The sequence below is a fragment of the Zeugodacus cucurbitae genome, chromosome 5, assembly GCF_028554725.1.
Source record: "Zeugodacus cucurbitae isolate PBARC_wt_2022May chromosome 5, idZeuCucr1.2, whole genome shotgun sequence".
NCBI lineage: Eukaryota > Metazoa > Arthropoda > Insecta > Diptera > Tephritidae > Zeugodacus > Zeugodacus cucurbitae.
Window position 1 is genome coordinate 6,831,583 of NC_071670.1, and position 17,666 is coordinate 6,849,248.

Genomic DNA, 17,666 nt, shown 5'->3' on the forward strand with positions numbered 1-17,666 from the left:
AAAACTACTCTCAGTTGCCAAGCAAAAAAATACATTTTGTGCTTTGAGTTACAACGGGATCTTTTTACCATGAATAAAGGTCATGCTTCCGACGCGTTTGAGAATGTTTTTTGCTGTGAACATCGGTGAACATTTGCTGTTTTTTTTCAACTGTTATTTATTTTTTGTAATGTGTATCACTGGTGATCACATTGCGAAATGAAAATCAGTGTAAAGCAAGAGTTCATAGCAAACAGTTCAAGTATTCAGTGAGAAATTGAAGTGAAGTTGTGAAGTTATGAATTCCGAGGAAATACGAGAGGTGTTGGAATCAGCAGAAGATTCCAGTGATAGTGGACAAGATTTTAGGTCAGCTGAAGAATCGTACATCCCAGATTCCAGCAGTGATACATCGAGTGATAGCAGTTTCCTAGAAGACCAAGATGTCAGTTTTAGTAATATCGTAGATGAACATCAGACGGGAACTACGACAGAATGGGATTCGCCTGCTACCGGAGCGACTTTGAAAAATTTTGAGGGATGCATAAATCTACCCTATGCTTATTATGGATATTATTGTTGAAGATACAAATAGAAATGCTAATTATAAAATATGTGGGATTAGTACTCGCAACAGCAGCAGGATGAATAAGTGGAAGGATACGAATCGTAAGGAGATCATGGAGTTTCTTGCCATAGTCATTTATATGGTTATGGTAAAATACCCTTCAATGGAGAAGTATAGTAATTTTGGACTCAAATAACAAAGCATTAAAGCCACATGTGATAGGGTTGCCACTTTTTTTTCGAAAAATTGTCTATTTTAACTAATATAGACCAAATTCGAAAACGAAGTACTACTTTCTAACACATTCGTGCTAAACGGGCTTGCCATTTACCTTTTTATATAAATTCCTCGAGTAATGACAACCATTTTGAGGCCATTGGCGCCATAAACTTTACTATTTTCTGTGCGAGTGACTGAAGGAATGAACCTTGAACAATTTAAACAATTTGTAATTTTTTAAACAATTGTACTTTAAATAAAAGGTATCACATAGTAAATTTATTTGGTCTGCTGAATGCTTTTCCAAATAAATGCCGTTTCTTCAGAAGAATTCTTGCTAATTTATACATATAGATATGTATATACATATTTAACTTTTATGTCCAACAATAAATTAAGACAAGTCATTTTACTTATATACAATTGTATTTCCTTTTCAATTATTTATATATAAATTCTTATATATGTATATAGTATAACGATTTTGCTGTATTCCAAATGTGCTTTTGTTGAAATTCGTTTAACATACCTCATATGAATTTATATAAAAGAATACATATCAACAATACATATACATCTATATATATCACTCAATATTTTTTCTCGCTAGTCAGTTGTGTTTATTAAGTGCGATTAAATGGATTTATTGACTCATTGTGCCCTGCAATTAGTCGCATTTGGCCAGTATAATAATTGTATACAATTTATGTATACCTTCTCATACATACAATAGGTACATAAGCGCGCTGCTGTTATATGTTTTTCGAAATAGCGAATTGTTTACAATACCGTTGTCGAAAATTCCATTGTTTTGCTCGTGCACGTTAGTGTGTTGGAGTGAGTAGTTTAGCTGATCAATCGAACAGCCAACTGGCCACAATCGATACGTGGCTATTGCCTGAGCGCTTAGGTGATATACATACATATATACCATGCAAGTATGTAGTGTAGTGTTTGTCGAGTGAATAGGTGTTGAGTGGGTCAATAAAGCGTTTAAATAGACAAAAGCTATGCGCGAATACTTTATATGGACTTAAAAATATATATTTTAATATTTCAATTTTATTAAATGTTTTAGATTTATAATATTTTTTTTTTAATATTTTGTATTATTAATCATGAAAAAATATAATATTCAATGTTTTTCATTTAATTTTTAGTAAATATTTTTGAGTTTTACAGTAAGAAAATATTGCACAATATTATATAAATATTGCACAATATTTTTTTCAATTACAATTTCATTAAATATTTCGAATTTGTAATTATGAAAAAAAATAGTAAAAAATATTGCACAAAATTATCGAAATATTGCACAATATTTTTTTATTATAAATTTTAAATAAATAAAAAAATAAAATAATTTTGTCTCAAATTTTAATTTTCTCAAGAATTTGTTATTTGAAAAGAAAAAATGACGCCTTTTTTCCATTATTCCTGTTGAATGAGTTCAAACTTTCTCTTTTTCTTTCCTCGGCTAAGGTTTTCTTATAGCACATCGCTATCGCTAATCTCATTTTATCGTAAAACCAACACTAATATTACCTACACACTTCTTCTTAGTTGCGTGTGAAGTGGTAAATCCGGGTATTACCAGCATTTATCTGACAGATGAGCGAGCGCTCAAACAAAGTGAATTTTTTTTTAGCACATAGCACGAGAAAGGGAACAAGAAATGCAATAAAAAAATATGAAAAAAGTTGAAGTGAAGCGGGGGGTGTAAAAAAGCTAGGAGGCAAACTGAAAAAAGAATACTTAAATACTAGAGATGGAAATGATATTAAAATCGATTAATCGATAATAAAAAAATGCAAAAAAAAATTATTCAAACAAACAGATTGAAAATTGGTACACATTTTCTATAAAATTAATCGATAAATTTAACTTAGGCGATTACAAAACGATTAATAGTAAAAATGATGTTATAGATTATTAATAAAATCGAAAAACAATTAATTTATATTTGAAATCTCAACATAAACTAATATCGAAAAATTCCCGAATGAAAAAGAAAAAATTTCGTAAAAGCAATAAATTTATCGATTGTTTTGATATAAAAACATTTATGAAAAGGGAGTAAAGCAAATAGAATATAAGTTTATAAATTCACTTACATGATCATTTTATACACTATAGATAAAAAAATAGTATTTGGCAAAAATCGATAAAAGTACTAAACGGATTTTGCTTTGTTATTATGGTATAACAATTTTTTTTTTTTTTTTTTTTTTAATCATTCTCAATTGTCTTGCCTTTAAATATTATTATCTGACATCTTTTAGGCACTCATTTAGAATTTATCAGAGACACTGCAATACAATATCTTTTCAAAATTATTATTTACTCCCTCTTCAAAATTGTGTATACACGGCATGAGGAACACTTAAAGCACTGAAAACACTCGCCGCTATCATGTCGCACATAATCTGAAGAGCGTCTTCAGCCCAGACTGTCAAGTAGACAAGCAACCATCAGCACCGCTATTCTCTCCGCCCATGAGCGTGTGTGCTGGTTGTTCATGGTACTGCAGTCGGTTGCACAGTCAACTTTGCGGGCTCACGAGCTCTCGACTAAAACTTGTCTACGAGATAAATCGCCTGATTACTTCCACCGGAAATCAACTCACAAATAGAAAACGACACAGGCAGGCCAGAGTGGCGATACACAGGCACGTAGCCAACTGTGACACTGTGTGGTTGGTATAGACAAGCGGTCGCATTTTGTTAGCGCATTTATTTATTTATAAACTCGCGCTGCTCTACCACCGTCCAACAGGTTTGTGAGGTTAGTCAGCAACACGCTAAGCGCTCAGTAGCGTCTTAACTCGATTTGTGCGCGTCTCAACAGGCTAAGAGATAACTCGCCTAGTCATGCCATTGCCGCCATTGCCATTGCCATTTAATGTGACAATAATGTGCAGCGAAAAGGAAACAAAAACGGCATTGCAAATGCCAGTGACAGCTGAAAATGAGCAATAAAGACGTTTTTGCGGGCACTGGAGTCTATTAGTTGAGTACAAGTGGTGGAATACCCAAAAAGCGAATGTCACGGAAATGAGGTAATGCGCTAATGAAAATAAATACGTTATGCGCGTGAAGTACGTGGCTACGTGGGTGAAGGTGGAATTTAAAGGAGGGAAGGAACTTCGAATAATGTTTTTAAATCAAACGGAAATGCAGACAAACTTTGTAATGACAGCTTGTGGGGGATTGAGGAAGAGAGTGGTCTGTTCAATACAATCAGTTTTATTAAAACAGCCCAGTTGACAGGGAAGTACTTAGATCTTTGATCACTTAGAAGGAGCTTAGAATACTAAAGGTGCTTTTGAAACCTACTTAAAGATCTTATAATACTAAAATGGATCGTAGAATACAAAATGAGCTTCGGGAATAAACTAAAAAATCTTTGAAATCTTAAGAGGACTTAAATTTACAAAGGGAGCTTCGGAAACCTATTTAAAGAGTTGGATATCACAATGTGCTGATCCAATAGAAATATTCTATGAAGCCAACAGTTATTACAACATTTAGACAATAGAGGTCTTGTATCTTAAACTTATATACCTTTAAAAAATTCGAGTGAGTAACACTGTAGCGATCATAAGTGGGTCCCTAAAATTAAGGGTACAATATGAGCAAGAGTGGAAACACAAACTTTCTTCCAGGAAAATCTTGGAAAGCTAACATATGAAGTAAAAAATTTACAAGACCTAGTCTATTTTTAAGATACATTTTTTTACAAAAGAGAGCTACTAGAAAAACATCTTTAGCCGGGTACGGATCTTCAAGGCAGATTGAATAAAAGAAGTCGGGAACAATTGGAGTTACTTGACTGTCTTTGAAAAATTTTGACTGACTCCAAAAAATAAAATATCCCAAGCTTGCAAGCTCACACATATGTATACGATCATTTCTATCCATCTACTTTGAGAATACCGAATGCGCCTAACTACCTTTATTCTGAATATATAGTAAACTTTGCAATTCCTGGTAGAAGCTTCTTTGAAATCAAGACCGTCATATGCCATATAGAGGTAACGAGCCTCTTGGGTTCTACGGATTTAGTATCGAAGGAAATAACTTAGGTGATCCCGATATTTGTAATTCATATAACTTCTGTGGAAGATGAGTTCCGGGATCCAATTGCGAACTGAACTAAGGTTAATTTACAGTTTCCTTTTCGTCTGTACGAAGAGTTCGAAAATTGAAGTTTTCTGAGAGTACAATTGAATAACTTGACCGCAATAACAAAACTTTAGTAGTCGAATAAAAAGCTAATTATATAAGAACAACAATACTTTTTCATTATAAGGCTCTAGATTATAAAATATTTATGACTCAATTCTTTCTTTATTTACAGCTTCTAACTCTGTCAGTCTAGAACACTGAAACAGCAGCACGCCACGACTTCGGGCGACAGGTAAGCCGAATATTATAATATATATATGTCTCATAATTTTCAAGTACAAAATATGGCAACTAAGTATTTACTAGCAACAAGAACGTATCAATGACTTCTGTCTGATAGTACCAATTTTGGATTGAATCCATTCCGAAATGGTTTTCAATTATACTTTATTCCATTTTCCTAACTTCCTTATTGGCTCACGAGTCAAGCAAATCTGTTTGTAATTTACCACACTGTAGAGACACTTCTAGACTGAAGTTGTTGTATGGAAAAAATATATGCGCAACATGCGGCTCAAAAGTAGCAACAGGCCGACGAAACAAATATGCAATCAAGGCACCTGCCCAAGCTGGGTGAAGCCGGCACACATGTAAGAAAAATTAGAGAATAGAAGAAACCCGAAATTTGAAAGCTGAAAAAGTAGAAGAAAGCATAGAGAAAAAATTGCAGGCGAAATTGAGAATTAGTGGTTGCGCTGGGATGACGACGTGCCCCTAAATAAACCGCTGACGAAAGCAATTGGGATGAAAGACCAGTGGGTTTCCATGTGCTCTACTAAAGCTCACCTTTTGCTCCCTTGCCGGTATTTGTAATGACGTAGTCTGAGCAGAGAAGTTCGTAGAATGCTAAATGACGGAAGATTTTTCAATGAAAAACAAAAAAAGAAAATATTCCAGAGGAATGGGAGTAAAGTGGAAATGTGGAGTGGGGAAAAGATGAAGTACGTAAAGTAGAAGTGTGGAGTGGGGAAGAGATGAAGCGGGCTGGGAAGCTGTGAATGCAGCAAAACGCCTCATCGAAATGATGAATAACAGGTCACGGGAGAAATATATGCGACTAAATGCGCTATAAGGAAAGGTGGAAAAATGCGGTGTGGCCTTTTAAGCGACTCACAAACCGAAGGTAGCTGTGTTTTAGTAAAGAGGAACGTGCAGACCAAAAGGAACGTAATGAAAAGGGAAATGAAAGGATGAGAAGTGCTTGGAAAATATGTTGGAAATTTAAAATGGGTGAAGTGAAATAAATATGAGAGTTTAGAGCCGTCGGCTCTAATGAGTTGGTTTTATACAAAAAGGGACATTTAATTCAACCAAATTTAGATTTTTTGGGCAAATAAAAAACCATAAAAATGCGGACATTTTCAATGAGGAACCGCCGAGTTTCAAAAAGTGATTTTAAAGAAATGTCTTAACCCGCTTACTACTATCTGAACTACGACAGCCCAACAACAGGCCGGCTAATACAGCATAGTTTTGAGACCCTGTTAGGTTCAAAGATTTTCTCATTCGATGTTTTTGGTCTACTTAGTCTGCTTCTTAGATAACTGGTTACAATTATATGTTTATATATAATATATATGATAATCCAGTAAAGTGTTTTCAAGAATTACGAATACATACGTCAATTGTGGGTTATAAGATCAGGTCTTCATTGAATTCAGCAGATTTCGACAATTGGGGTTATTATCTCTGCTCCTTATAATATTGCCTTATAAAATCGGTTCTTCATTGAAATCATTTCCTATGAAAGTCAGTTCCGCTGTGGTAACAACTCTTATTCGTTAATCGATCCCACTTTAACAATAAAGTGGGTTTCTAACATCCATCTTGGTCAGTATAACATATGAACACATACATTCGTGGTTCGAATTCTGTGAAATGCCTTATCATATTATTCTTTCTACCTTAAGCTACTTAGTTTGAATACGGAAGTTCCTTAGTGAACCCGATAAGTTGTGGGGTTTATAGTTTTCTCTTATATTTTTATGATTTGAGATTTCGGCGAGGTTTCATCAACTCTTCTTCTCAAAACCTTGAGTGTTTTGGTCCAAAGTAGCATCAGAAAGGGTCTTTAGGAGATTATTCCAGGGTTAGGCCCATTTAAATAATGGATTACTTTGATATTTGTATAGTTCAAGATTTTGACCTCCAAAATATATGCCAAAAATTAGTCTATCATAATTTTATTGCCACAAAACCAGCAATAACAAAAGCTTTTCTTACACAAATATGATTTTCCTTTGACGTACTGTTGTTTTTGTTATCGAGGGTCATAAGTTAAGTGCATGCAATTAAGCCCATTGAAATTTCTATATAAATTTTATGAATTTTTCTATTTCTCTGTCTATCTCTCTGCAAATCTCTTCAATGCAACGCTGCACATTTCATCAACTCAATTGCATTTGCAAACATATCGAAAAACAAAGAGCTTAAATATCAACAGCAACAATTTCGATAATTAAAATTCTTTTGAAATGCACACAAAATTCCAAGTAAAATTCTTTTTTCGGAAATCACTATTGTCGTGCAATAAAATTGGCATTGCTGCACTGCTGCTGGGCATGAGTCGGCCAGCAGCTGCTCGACAAGTTAATTGACTTGCACATAAAAGCCGATAGACAGTTGAATGCGAGACGCAAGCAGGCGCACTTTTTTTTGAAGAAATATAACAAAAAAAGTCTAAATCAAATCAACAAATGCCTTGTACGCAAAGTAATATGTGCAGTCGTCTTTGTGCGTCGTGTGTGCTGAGTATTTACGCAAAAAGCTTTTAAAATCGGCCTGCATTCGGGCTGGCATTGCGAAGCGATCGACAAGTGGCCATGTGAGTATTTAGCTTGTGTGCATTGAAAATGGGGGAAAATTAAATTAAAAGTGTTTATGAATACGAGGGTGACTGAATAAGTCTATCAAATTTTTTGAAGAAATTAATGCATTTTTGAATGAATGAAGTTCTCTCCAGATACTCTTGGTTCCAAAATAAACACTTGTTCCGCTGACCTTTACTTCTGGTAATATTCACACTGTATGGATTCAACAAAAGTCAGGTTCTTATAAAAATCACGGCATCCCCGTACTACTGATGTGATTCCATGAAGGCTTTTTCATGTCAAAAATTCATGTAGGACTACTGCCATTCGAAAAATACTTTTCTAACATCTTTAGTTCGAACCCATGATTACTGAGATACCATCTGGTCATCCCATTCTGTTACGGTGGTTGACAGTTAGGAACAATAAATGTAAGAAGAGTCCGTTTTATTCGTTTCCCTTCAAATCAGGGTCAGATCAATACCGTAATCTAGACCATATCCACCCTGGTCTAGGCAAATCCATGTTGTCTATGGCTATACTTCTACTACTACTTTGAAGACCTTATTCGATGAAGTCTAAGGAATCTCGCCGCTATTGTACGTTCAAAAAAAGGTTAAATATTGGAGGAGATACAAAAACGTATAGGGTATCCGAAGACTGTATCTGCGCCGAGGTATTGTCCCGAAGATCCTACATCGGAACCCACATTGAAAGCTCGTCTATGAATGAATTAGAGTTTGTTTTAACTCAAAATCTTCCTGACGAATAGTAACTTTCTTAGGTACAGTTGACAAGACAAATTGCCATTACTAACTGGGTTTTAACTGTTGATGGTACCTAAGTTATTTTGGGAATTTAGAATTTTATTCGTACTATAGGTACTATATAGTAACTGTATAGAGTATTTTGAGGTATAATTATCTCTCCATTCTGTTCAGATTTCCAGTATACGGAAGGTATTTGGAGACGCTAAGGAAATAAAGTATTCCAGAATTTATTCTCTGGAGAAGTACTTAACTTAACCTCTCCTGGGAATTGAGGTTAAATTCCATAAACAACTATTTGATCATATCATAATTTCCCCTTTTTCACCTTCGGTCATTCGCTCGCTTTGAGTTTTGAGTGCTTTTATAAACCACTAGCGTACTTTTGATTTGTTTATTTATACAAAAGATTCTCATACGAGTATTTTTTTTCAGCTTCAGCACGAACTGTAAAATTTAATGTTTTGCAAAATAAATTTTCATATGCATTAATGGGTATTTAAATATTGATTTTGAAGATTATTTTCAATGCACAAGCAGCCGAAAAATAACTAATAAAACTACAGTGATTTTTGGCATTTTGATTTATTTACACAACTATTTGGAAAACTCATATTGATTGACTGATGGGCTGTTGAAGGTCAATGTGCTCATAAATGTGATACAAGTAATGGTGCAGTGAGTAAAGCGATTTATTTGTGGCTATTTAAAGTACTGCTATTTCGATTCGAGTACCGGAAATTTATACTTTGGAAGCAAAGAGTCTTTTTAATATGAACTCAAATTATTCCCGAAATCTCAGAAGAATATTGTGGGGTTTACTACAGAGAGAGCTCTACTTTGTTGGTTCTAGAGACCAGTGAGTGTCAATGAAGTTTAGCTATCTTTATAGAGTGCCACTGAAGTTACACCAGAAAAAAAAATAGCGATTATCCATAAGATAACTAAGTGCTGAGTGTGATAATGCTTGTTTGGTACTAAACGTTCACACGTAGTACCTTTAAGTCTTTTAAGAATGGGTTTTCAGTCCCGAAAATTTATTTGTGAGGCTCCGATAGCTTTTCCATGACAAACCGCTGTCTAATAGGCTACAAATAGATTTATCGATAATTTATCTCAGCTAGAGAAGGGAAATACTGTCATTAGCAATGTGTTCCACAAGTTCAATAGTTGAGATCTTGAAGATGCAGTAAGAAAGTTAATTAAATTTTAAGTCTATATGAAAGACGGTATTATTAACTCCAAATAGAATCATTTGGAATAAATATAAATTCATCGGCTATACTCTACAACTCTTTTTTATTGTAACGTGTTCATTTCGAAACTAAGAGCTTGACTTTTTGCTCTTTGCCAGAGCTTTATCGCCGATTTGCATACCATAAATAGTCAGTCGCCTTAATGGATGCATAAATAATAGAAATAAAAGTTGAATGAAACTGAAACAGGAAACAGCAAAGTTTTCACATGCGACATGCGGCGCCTAGAAGTTGTCAAACGCGTATAAACAACAAACAGCAAAATGTAATGAATATTTTTATGAGTAAATGCTTGCGAAGTAACAACTATTTATAGCTTCTATTTCTTGTTGTTGTGTTTTTTAAAAGCCTGTGGGTGTATGCACATGCTTCATTTGAATATTTCATAGCAGTTTGCTGTGGACCAACGGCTGTAGTCTCTTGAGTGCGGGAGCTAAAGCAGCATGTTTGCGACAAAGTCACGAATTTCGGAAAGCTGTCGCCTATGTTATACTACAGGCAGCTTTTGGACAACTACATCGAGACACTGTGTACACTTTTATTATTCATAAGGCAAGCGAACACGCCGAACGGCACTCGACAAGCGGACTGAAGCAGCACTTGAAGCGAAAGTGAATAAAGTGAAGAGAGAGAGAGAGCTGCGCTTGAAGGACGGAACGTGATCTTCCGGCAGGTGGGCGGCTGGACGAAACTGTAGATGGTTGTATGGTTACCTGGCAAGCTTCGAAGATTTTGGCAGGAAGGTCTTTGATGGTGGACTTTTGTGGGTGGTCATCAAATAGTCGAAGATGTCGCGGAAATACGAGAAACAGGTGTATTTGCTCCTTTTTGTTGTTGTTATTTTAAGAGTAGAGCATACGAAATCAAATAGCGAAATTTCGTATCAAACTTTTAACGGTACATTGCAAACGGTCTGACAGTGTGGAGTCTAACGGCGAATAGTAATGATTTAAAGTGTAGAGTTAAGAGTGAAGAGCGCAAGAGGCCAAGAATTGCGGAAAGTTACGCTTGACGACACAAATTCAATGCGAGAGTTTACGCACGCACATTCATTGTCTGTCTCGGCTAACGGTATGTTGCTGAGCAAACAAAAGTTAAGAGCCATACGCTTGAGTGACTTACATAGTGAGTGCGTGAAGGGGAGTGTGGTGGCGTTGAGTATGAATGAGAGATGAGCTTATCGTATGCCCGTCGCAACGGTGTGTGAATTTTGAAGTTTTAGAAGGATGAAAGCTGAAAGCTGACGGGCAGACACTGTAGCACTGGTGCACAGATGAATTTAGACAATTATTGCGATATGATAGCCGAAATGACACTGACGAGTTCTGACAACTTGGCTTTCACATTGAATTCTACAAATATTTGCGCATGCAATTGTTTGTCTGCGTATTTCATATCTTCCTTCGGTCATTCATAACGATAAGTGATCTTTGTTGATAGCACTAATGAAGATGCGTACAATGTGGTAGTGGCTGGGAACTTTTAATGTATCGGAAGTGAAGTGGAAATTTGGCTTAATGTGGTTGAGGCGTAGGGAGGGACAAATTGGGACTGGTTTTGCTGGTTTTGCTGTCTTTCAAACGAACTGCTGGAGTAAGCTTGATAAACCAAAGATCCCATCAGGGTTGTAAATATGTTACACTTGCTTTTCTAAGAAGACCGGTTTCAAGAGGTTTAGAGGAACTATCGTAAGGCTTCATTAAATATGAGTGAGATATCTCAATACCGAGTTTATTTAATGTAATTCGATCGATCCAGTAATTTATTGTACTAATGGCTCCAAATTGGACTATAGGTCCGAATACTTCGAATACTCAAGAAGCCCATTTACATTGGTAAATCTTTGCCGATAGCAAGTATGAGCTTCATCTGTGAGATATATCTTAGGACATTTCAAAGCCCAGTTATTCCTATATCTTTATATTTTGAATCACTTTGAATACTACTTTGTTCTAAGAAACGTATGTTCCATTTCGGTTTCCGACGCCATTTTTATCTGTTCGGAAAGCGAGGGTCTTATTCGTTCATTTTTGCCAATGTTTTTGGATCAAAGTTAATATTATTTTAACTTCACATGCCAGGGTCCTACGTCAGAACTAAGAAGTAAGGATACATAATCACAGTTTTTATAACTGACTAATGAGACTATATAATGACTAATGAGCTTCGAGTCTACATGAATAACACCGTATCAAGGAGACTTTATATGGAAAAGATAAAGCCGTGCGGTTCTATCTGTAAGGACTATCTCTCGGACTTTCGAGTTGCTATGTTTTGATAAAATAGAGATTTCGAAAGCTTTAATGAAAAAGATGAACTTGAGCTCGAGGTCACGAAAAAAATCAAAGTAATCTTTAATTTGTCTGTTGAGAAACTGTTTTATTGAGACAGTTATTCATTTGAATGACGAATTTTATCAGATCTATTAATAACCTGATAAGTTAATGAGAAATTAACGTTATGTATGAGGAAAGAGAAGTTCAAAGTTAGAGAGGACTCGATTTTAAAGGATTTCAGAGACACTTTCCTAGTTTTAGGATTTAGTTCATGAAATCGTCGAAGTTAGAACACTGGAAAATTATTATATCGAGCTCAAAAGACTCCGTCAGACACTGAACAGTAGATTTTGGACAGTTAGAGTGAATATGGAACCATTTTGCTGATACTAAAGGCCTTACTCAGACTATTCTATATACATATAAGATAAAATTTAAGTCGATTGAGAACTAATAAAATGTAAAGAGAACGAATGAAAAAACCCGAGTAATAAATATTTATAATTAACAGACACATCAAATTCGACGAATGAACAAAAAATGTGTCAACTTAGGGTATTCGAACAGTATCGCAGACTCCTCAACCCTTTAATTCGTCATTTTGGTCGAAAACATATTTTTTCTAAACCTCCACCTCTAATAGCAACCCTCATCCACTCAAAATAAACCTATTTATCTATTTTGTAAGCACTTTGTTTGCTTTTCTTATAACACATTCAAACACAAGGAGCTCATCAGCCAAATCCGTGCATTAGTAGCCACTACATATGAGTGGAATTCATACATATGTATTTATGATTTAAGCATGTATCTACTTACAAAACAGCATAAGCTTATCTTTATGTGTGCGCGAGCGATTTGTAACGGCATATGTTTCAAAGCAAAGTACCGTTGGCTAGCAAGAGCAATGTGATGCATAAGATGTTGGACGAAAATGAAAGAAAGTAAGATGGGAGATTAGTAGACAGTTACGAAAGATGAGCGCTTATTTGAAAGAGTATGTGTGCGTGCGTGAGGGCTTTATGAATATCAACATGCTTTGAGATAAGATTTGTGCCACATAAATTTACCGAGACGAGTGTGTGCTTAGCCGTGAGCGAACGATTAAGGATATAAAAATGCGTATGTGTGAATGAATGTGTGTATATTTATACTAAAATATATTTATAAATTTATTAGCGTACATTTAGGCGCATTCGAGCAATTTGTCGCTTATAGCAGTTGAGCAATAAAACAATTTTTCTTTTTTTTTTGATAACAAAGTGGGAAAATTTACGGTAATTTATTTACAAACATATGTGTTTACATACAGATATATAAAATAAATGAAGTATACATTTAGGTGAAAAGAAAATACCGTTATTCTCGAACATAATTTTTAAAAATTATGTTAAGCATAGAAAATACAAAAAAATTAATAGTACAAAATGTATCTAAATAATAAAAAAAATTTCCAATAAATTTCCGTATTTTTTTCTAAAAATAATTTAAGAAAATAATTTTAAAAAAAAGTATTTTATTTCTCCTCATTGTAGTTTTTTGTAATAAAAATATATATTATAAATGAAAAAAATTACTTTCTTCAAAAATAGTTCATTGAAATCATAAACATTTAATAATTTTGGAAAATAATGAAAATAAAATTATATATTCAAATTTTTTAATAACAATAAATTTAATATTATATAAAAAGTTAAAAAAAAAAACATATTTTGCTCATTATGCTCATATGCTCTAGAAAATTGTAATTAAAAAAAAACAAAAAAATTTAAATCAGCGCCTAAATGTAGACCTCGATTCTAGCATAAACTCATTAATTTGATGGAAAATGAACAGGAAAACTGTGTCTATGGTATATTAGTGCCAGTTTTCAAACCAACAGCACACAAGAATTTCAAAACAAAAAAATTTAAAAAAATATAAATTTTTCAAAAAATAATTCACAAAAAATTTTTTCAATAACTATTCTAAAAAATATATTGAAAAAAAACTATTTTAACTACTATTAAAAAGAAGTATGATCTAAGAAGTTGCAATCGAAAACAAACAAAAAAATTACAAAAATTAAAATTAGTGCCTAAACGTAGGCCTCTGTTCTAGCAGCAACTCATAACTTTACTTAAAATTTGAGAGTAAGACACTGTCTACGTTATACTGTCCAGTTTTTGTACTAATGACTGACAAGCAATTAATTTTATTATAATTAAAATTTGTTTGAGATTCCAAAATTTTTTTAAAGATATTTTTAAACATTTCTAAAAATATATTGAAAAATATATATATTCTTCTCATTAAACAATATTATGATCTAATAAAATTATGCCGAATGCAAAAATATATACTCAAATTAAAACCAGCGCCTAAATGTAGGCAACAGTTCTAGCAGCAGCTCATTAATTTACTTCAAATTTCAGAGAAAAAACTGTCTTCGTTATATTAACGCCAGTTTTCATACTAATAGCTGGCAAACAGTTAAAAAAATATAAAAAAAAATATTTAATTTTATTTTTTCCAAAAAAGGTTTTTCCAAAAATTAATTAAAAAAAGATTCAAAAAAATTATATTTTTCATGTTAAAAAAGATTATGCTCCAAGAAAATATTGTCTAAAACAAACAAAAAATAATAAAATAAAAATCAGCGCCTAAATGTAGGCAACAGTTTTAAGCAAAAATTCATTAATTTACTTGAAAATGAAAAGGAAAACGCTGCCTACATTATATTAACGCCAGTTTTCAAACTAATTAAGTGTTTTTGCCATACCACACGCAAACTTTAGCAAGTATAAACCCTACAATTTTCATAGTACTGCCTCAAACACACCAGGGACTGCACCTTTCTACCTTAGAACCTTTCCACAAAAAACAACCTGACCAAATCGTTCATAAATTACTCAATTTGCGCGCCGGCCATTGCAAACCCAACTCAACATTCATGTAACGCATGGCTAATCAGCGCCTTAAGTCGCCAGCGCCTAAAAGTATGTGTGAATTAGCATGCAATTAAGCTGCTCACGGCATATTGGACACCAGTGGTAGCATATTTTGCTATGTAATGCTAGCTTGTGGGGCGAATTTTCGTATTTATGCTTGCTTGTTGTGCCTACACTTTTAAGTGCCTTCACGCGCTAACGCCTAAATGTATGCTCCACATACACGCAGCACTTGGCATGCTTTTACACTTGCGTGCATGTAATTAATAATGTTATGCCATACATAACAAATAGGCGCTGATATTTCATGGCATTCATGCTGACGCATAGTGTGTTGTGTTGGGGGGCCAAACTACGAGCTGACCAATCGACCACCAATCAAGCGCCTAATTACAAGGGGACTGTGCGTTGTGCGCTTCGCAAATCACGAGTGCACTGTTCGATTGGCGTTTTGCGTTGACAGCTCAGTGATTTGCGGTAAAATTATAGTCACCATTCGTTGATTAATTTCTTATTTCTGCCGGTTGCTCGCTTCTACGTTCGTTCGTTCATTCGATCGCCTTGATTTCGGTTTCTGCTTTTTTGGCGGTTAGTTTCGTTAACTCATGCCAGGTCAGTCAGTCAGCCGTGTGCTGTGTGTGCATACTTTCGTGCGCGCCCATTAATTGCTTGCCAGCTATGTTCGTGTCATTTGCAATTTACTACCGTCGCTGCTGATTTATTTGTCAGCGCAAGATTAATTTGCCATTGCTGATTGTTAGGCGGACTGTTTTTTCCACAGCGCTGGTTTTGAATACGCGGCACACAAAGACCTTTGTGTACCTCTGTGCTTTGTTCATGTTTTTTTTTTTTTTTTGTCTTTTTGTTGTCCACGTTGCTGCATAAGATCTCGTAATGATTTGTTGTGCCAACGCTTACGGCTCTAAGCCAACAGAAATGCGGCACATTTCAAAAGATTCTGCGGCTTTAAATTATTTATGGGCGTACATTTGTTTTGCGGTTTAATTTTTAATTTTCTTCTTTTGTTTGTCCGTTTCGGGGTCAACCCTCGTCGCGTTTCTCTAAGTCCTTTATGTAGACATTCAAAGCTAATTAAATTAATTGTCACAGCGGCTACTTGCCAAAAATTGAAAAGGGATTTCATTATTTATTTTGCGTCTTAAGCGTGTAAGAGACCACATTAATTGAAACAAATGTCCTTCTTAGTAGCAGCGAGAGAAGTGTGGAAGGAGTTGAGTAGATTTACGCTGAATTTTTAAATTTATTTGCATTTTATTTTTTAAATCTTCTTTCGGTAAAGATAAGGAATGGTACTTTCGTTCTTTACAGTCTAAGCGGTGGCATCTTGAGAACTTGGCACTTCAACAAGCTTATAAAAGTATCCTGTATATATAGCAGTTTTGCCAAGTATTGCTCGAAATCTTTTTATCAAGTCTATACGCATCAAAATCGCTGGATTTATTGTCCGTAACATGAAGAGATCGTGTTTAAAGTTAAGTATAAGATTCAACTCTAACGGAATGAAACCTCGGAACTATTATTCAATATATATTATTCGTATCTACTTGATTATTTAAGTAACTTACTGCCGGGACTGAAGCTCAGGTACGGCATGTTTTCGAAAACAACGTAAAATTGGCCTAATAAGCTTTTAAGAACACTTTAAACCTCCTAAATAATTAAATACTGAGCGGAAGATAATATTTCAGGTTTACTTTCCGGTCCTAAGACTTATTTAACAATACGATCTTAGAAGCCATTAAAAGCTCTGAAAACATTCTACAACAGATATTACTATAATGAAGATATCATTTCGAATCTAGAGCATTGATTACTGGAACGGAAGGTGACATTTCGAATTTCTTTACCGATCCTAATTTGTTTTGAACAGTACGATCTCGACGAATGATAACGAAAAACTGACCTAAGGAGCTTTTAAAAGCTCCGAAAACCATTCGATATTACTGTATAGAAGATGTTATTTCGAATCACACTCCTGAGATTGGAAATTATTTTGATCACCGTGATATCAATTATGGTTGGTGAGCAACTTTTGAAAGCTCAAGAAAGCTTTTATAGCATAACTTTTTCTAATTTTTATAAATTCTGCAAACAACAAAAGCTAGAGATTCATTTTTCGAAAAGAGGCTCTGCACTTGCTCAGACTTGGGTGATCAAGATCCTACCGAACTATATTGATTTTTAACGAATATATGGACAAAAAAGCAAGCTTTCGATAGCGTCATCTATAGTGGAAGCTATGTAGAGGTGTGAGAACATAGTAGTTCTTAAATTTCAAATCGTGAGATTTTTTTGAAGAAAAAATAATATTAATAAAAATATATAATATTTTATACTTAAAAAAATAAATCTCGAAAAGGACTCTTCAGATAGCAAACGCCTTAAAAATAATACAAATTTGCGAATGTGTGCAAACTCCTTAGCCACAAATTTCCCAGCTCTTGAATTATACACTATTTTCCCACTCACCGCAAAGTATCACGTCCTAAATAAATATGTAACTACCGCAGACCCACACTACCAGCGTCTAGGTCACATACTTCCCTTCCTCTCATACACAAATACACTACGGTTGGCGCATAAAATACGACTTTCGAAAATACTTTGCATACTTTCAGGCGAATAGACATATAAACTTCCATACAAATTTGTC

General features: G+C 34.4%; 1 protein-coding gene across 1 annotated transcript in view; it reads left to right on the forward strand.

The window, feature by feature from the left end:
* LOC105219445 (uncharacterized) overlaps window positions 1–17,666 on the forward strand; it is a 255,025-nt gene that overhangs the window by 30,663 nt on the left and 206,696 nt on the right. The window contains exon 2 of the mRNA XM_054230853.1: window positions 5,126–5,185. The gene's annotated coding sequence lies outside the window, so the exon portion shown is untranslated. The remainder of the gene's footprint in view (window positions 1–5,125; window positions 5,186–17,666) is intronic.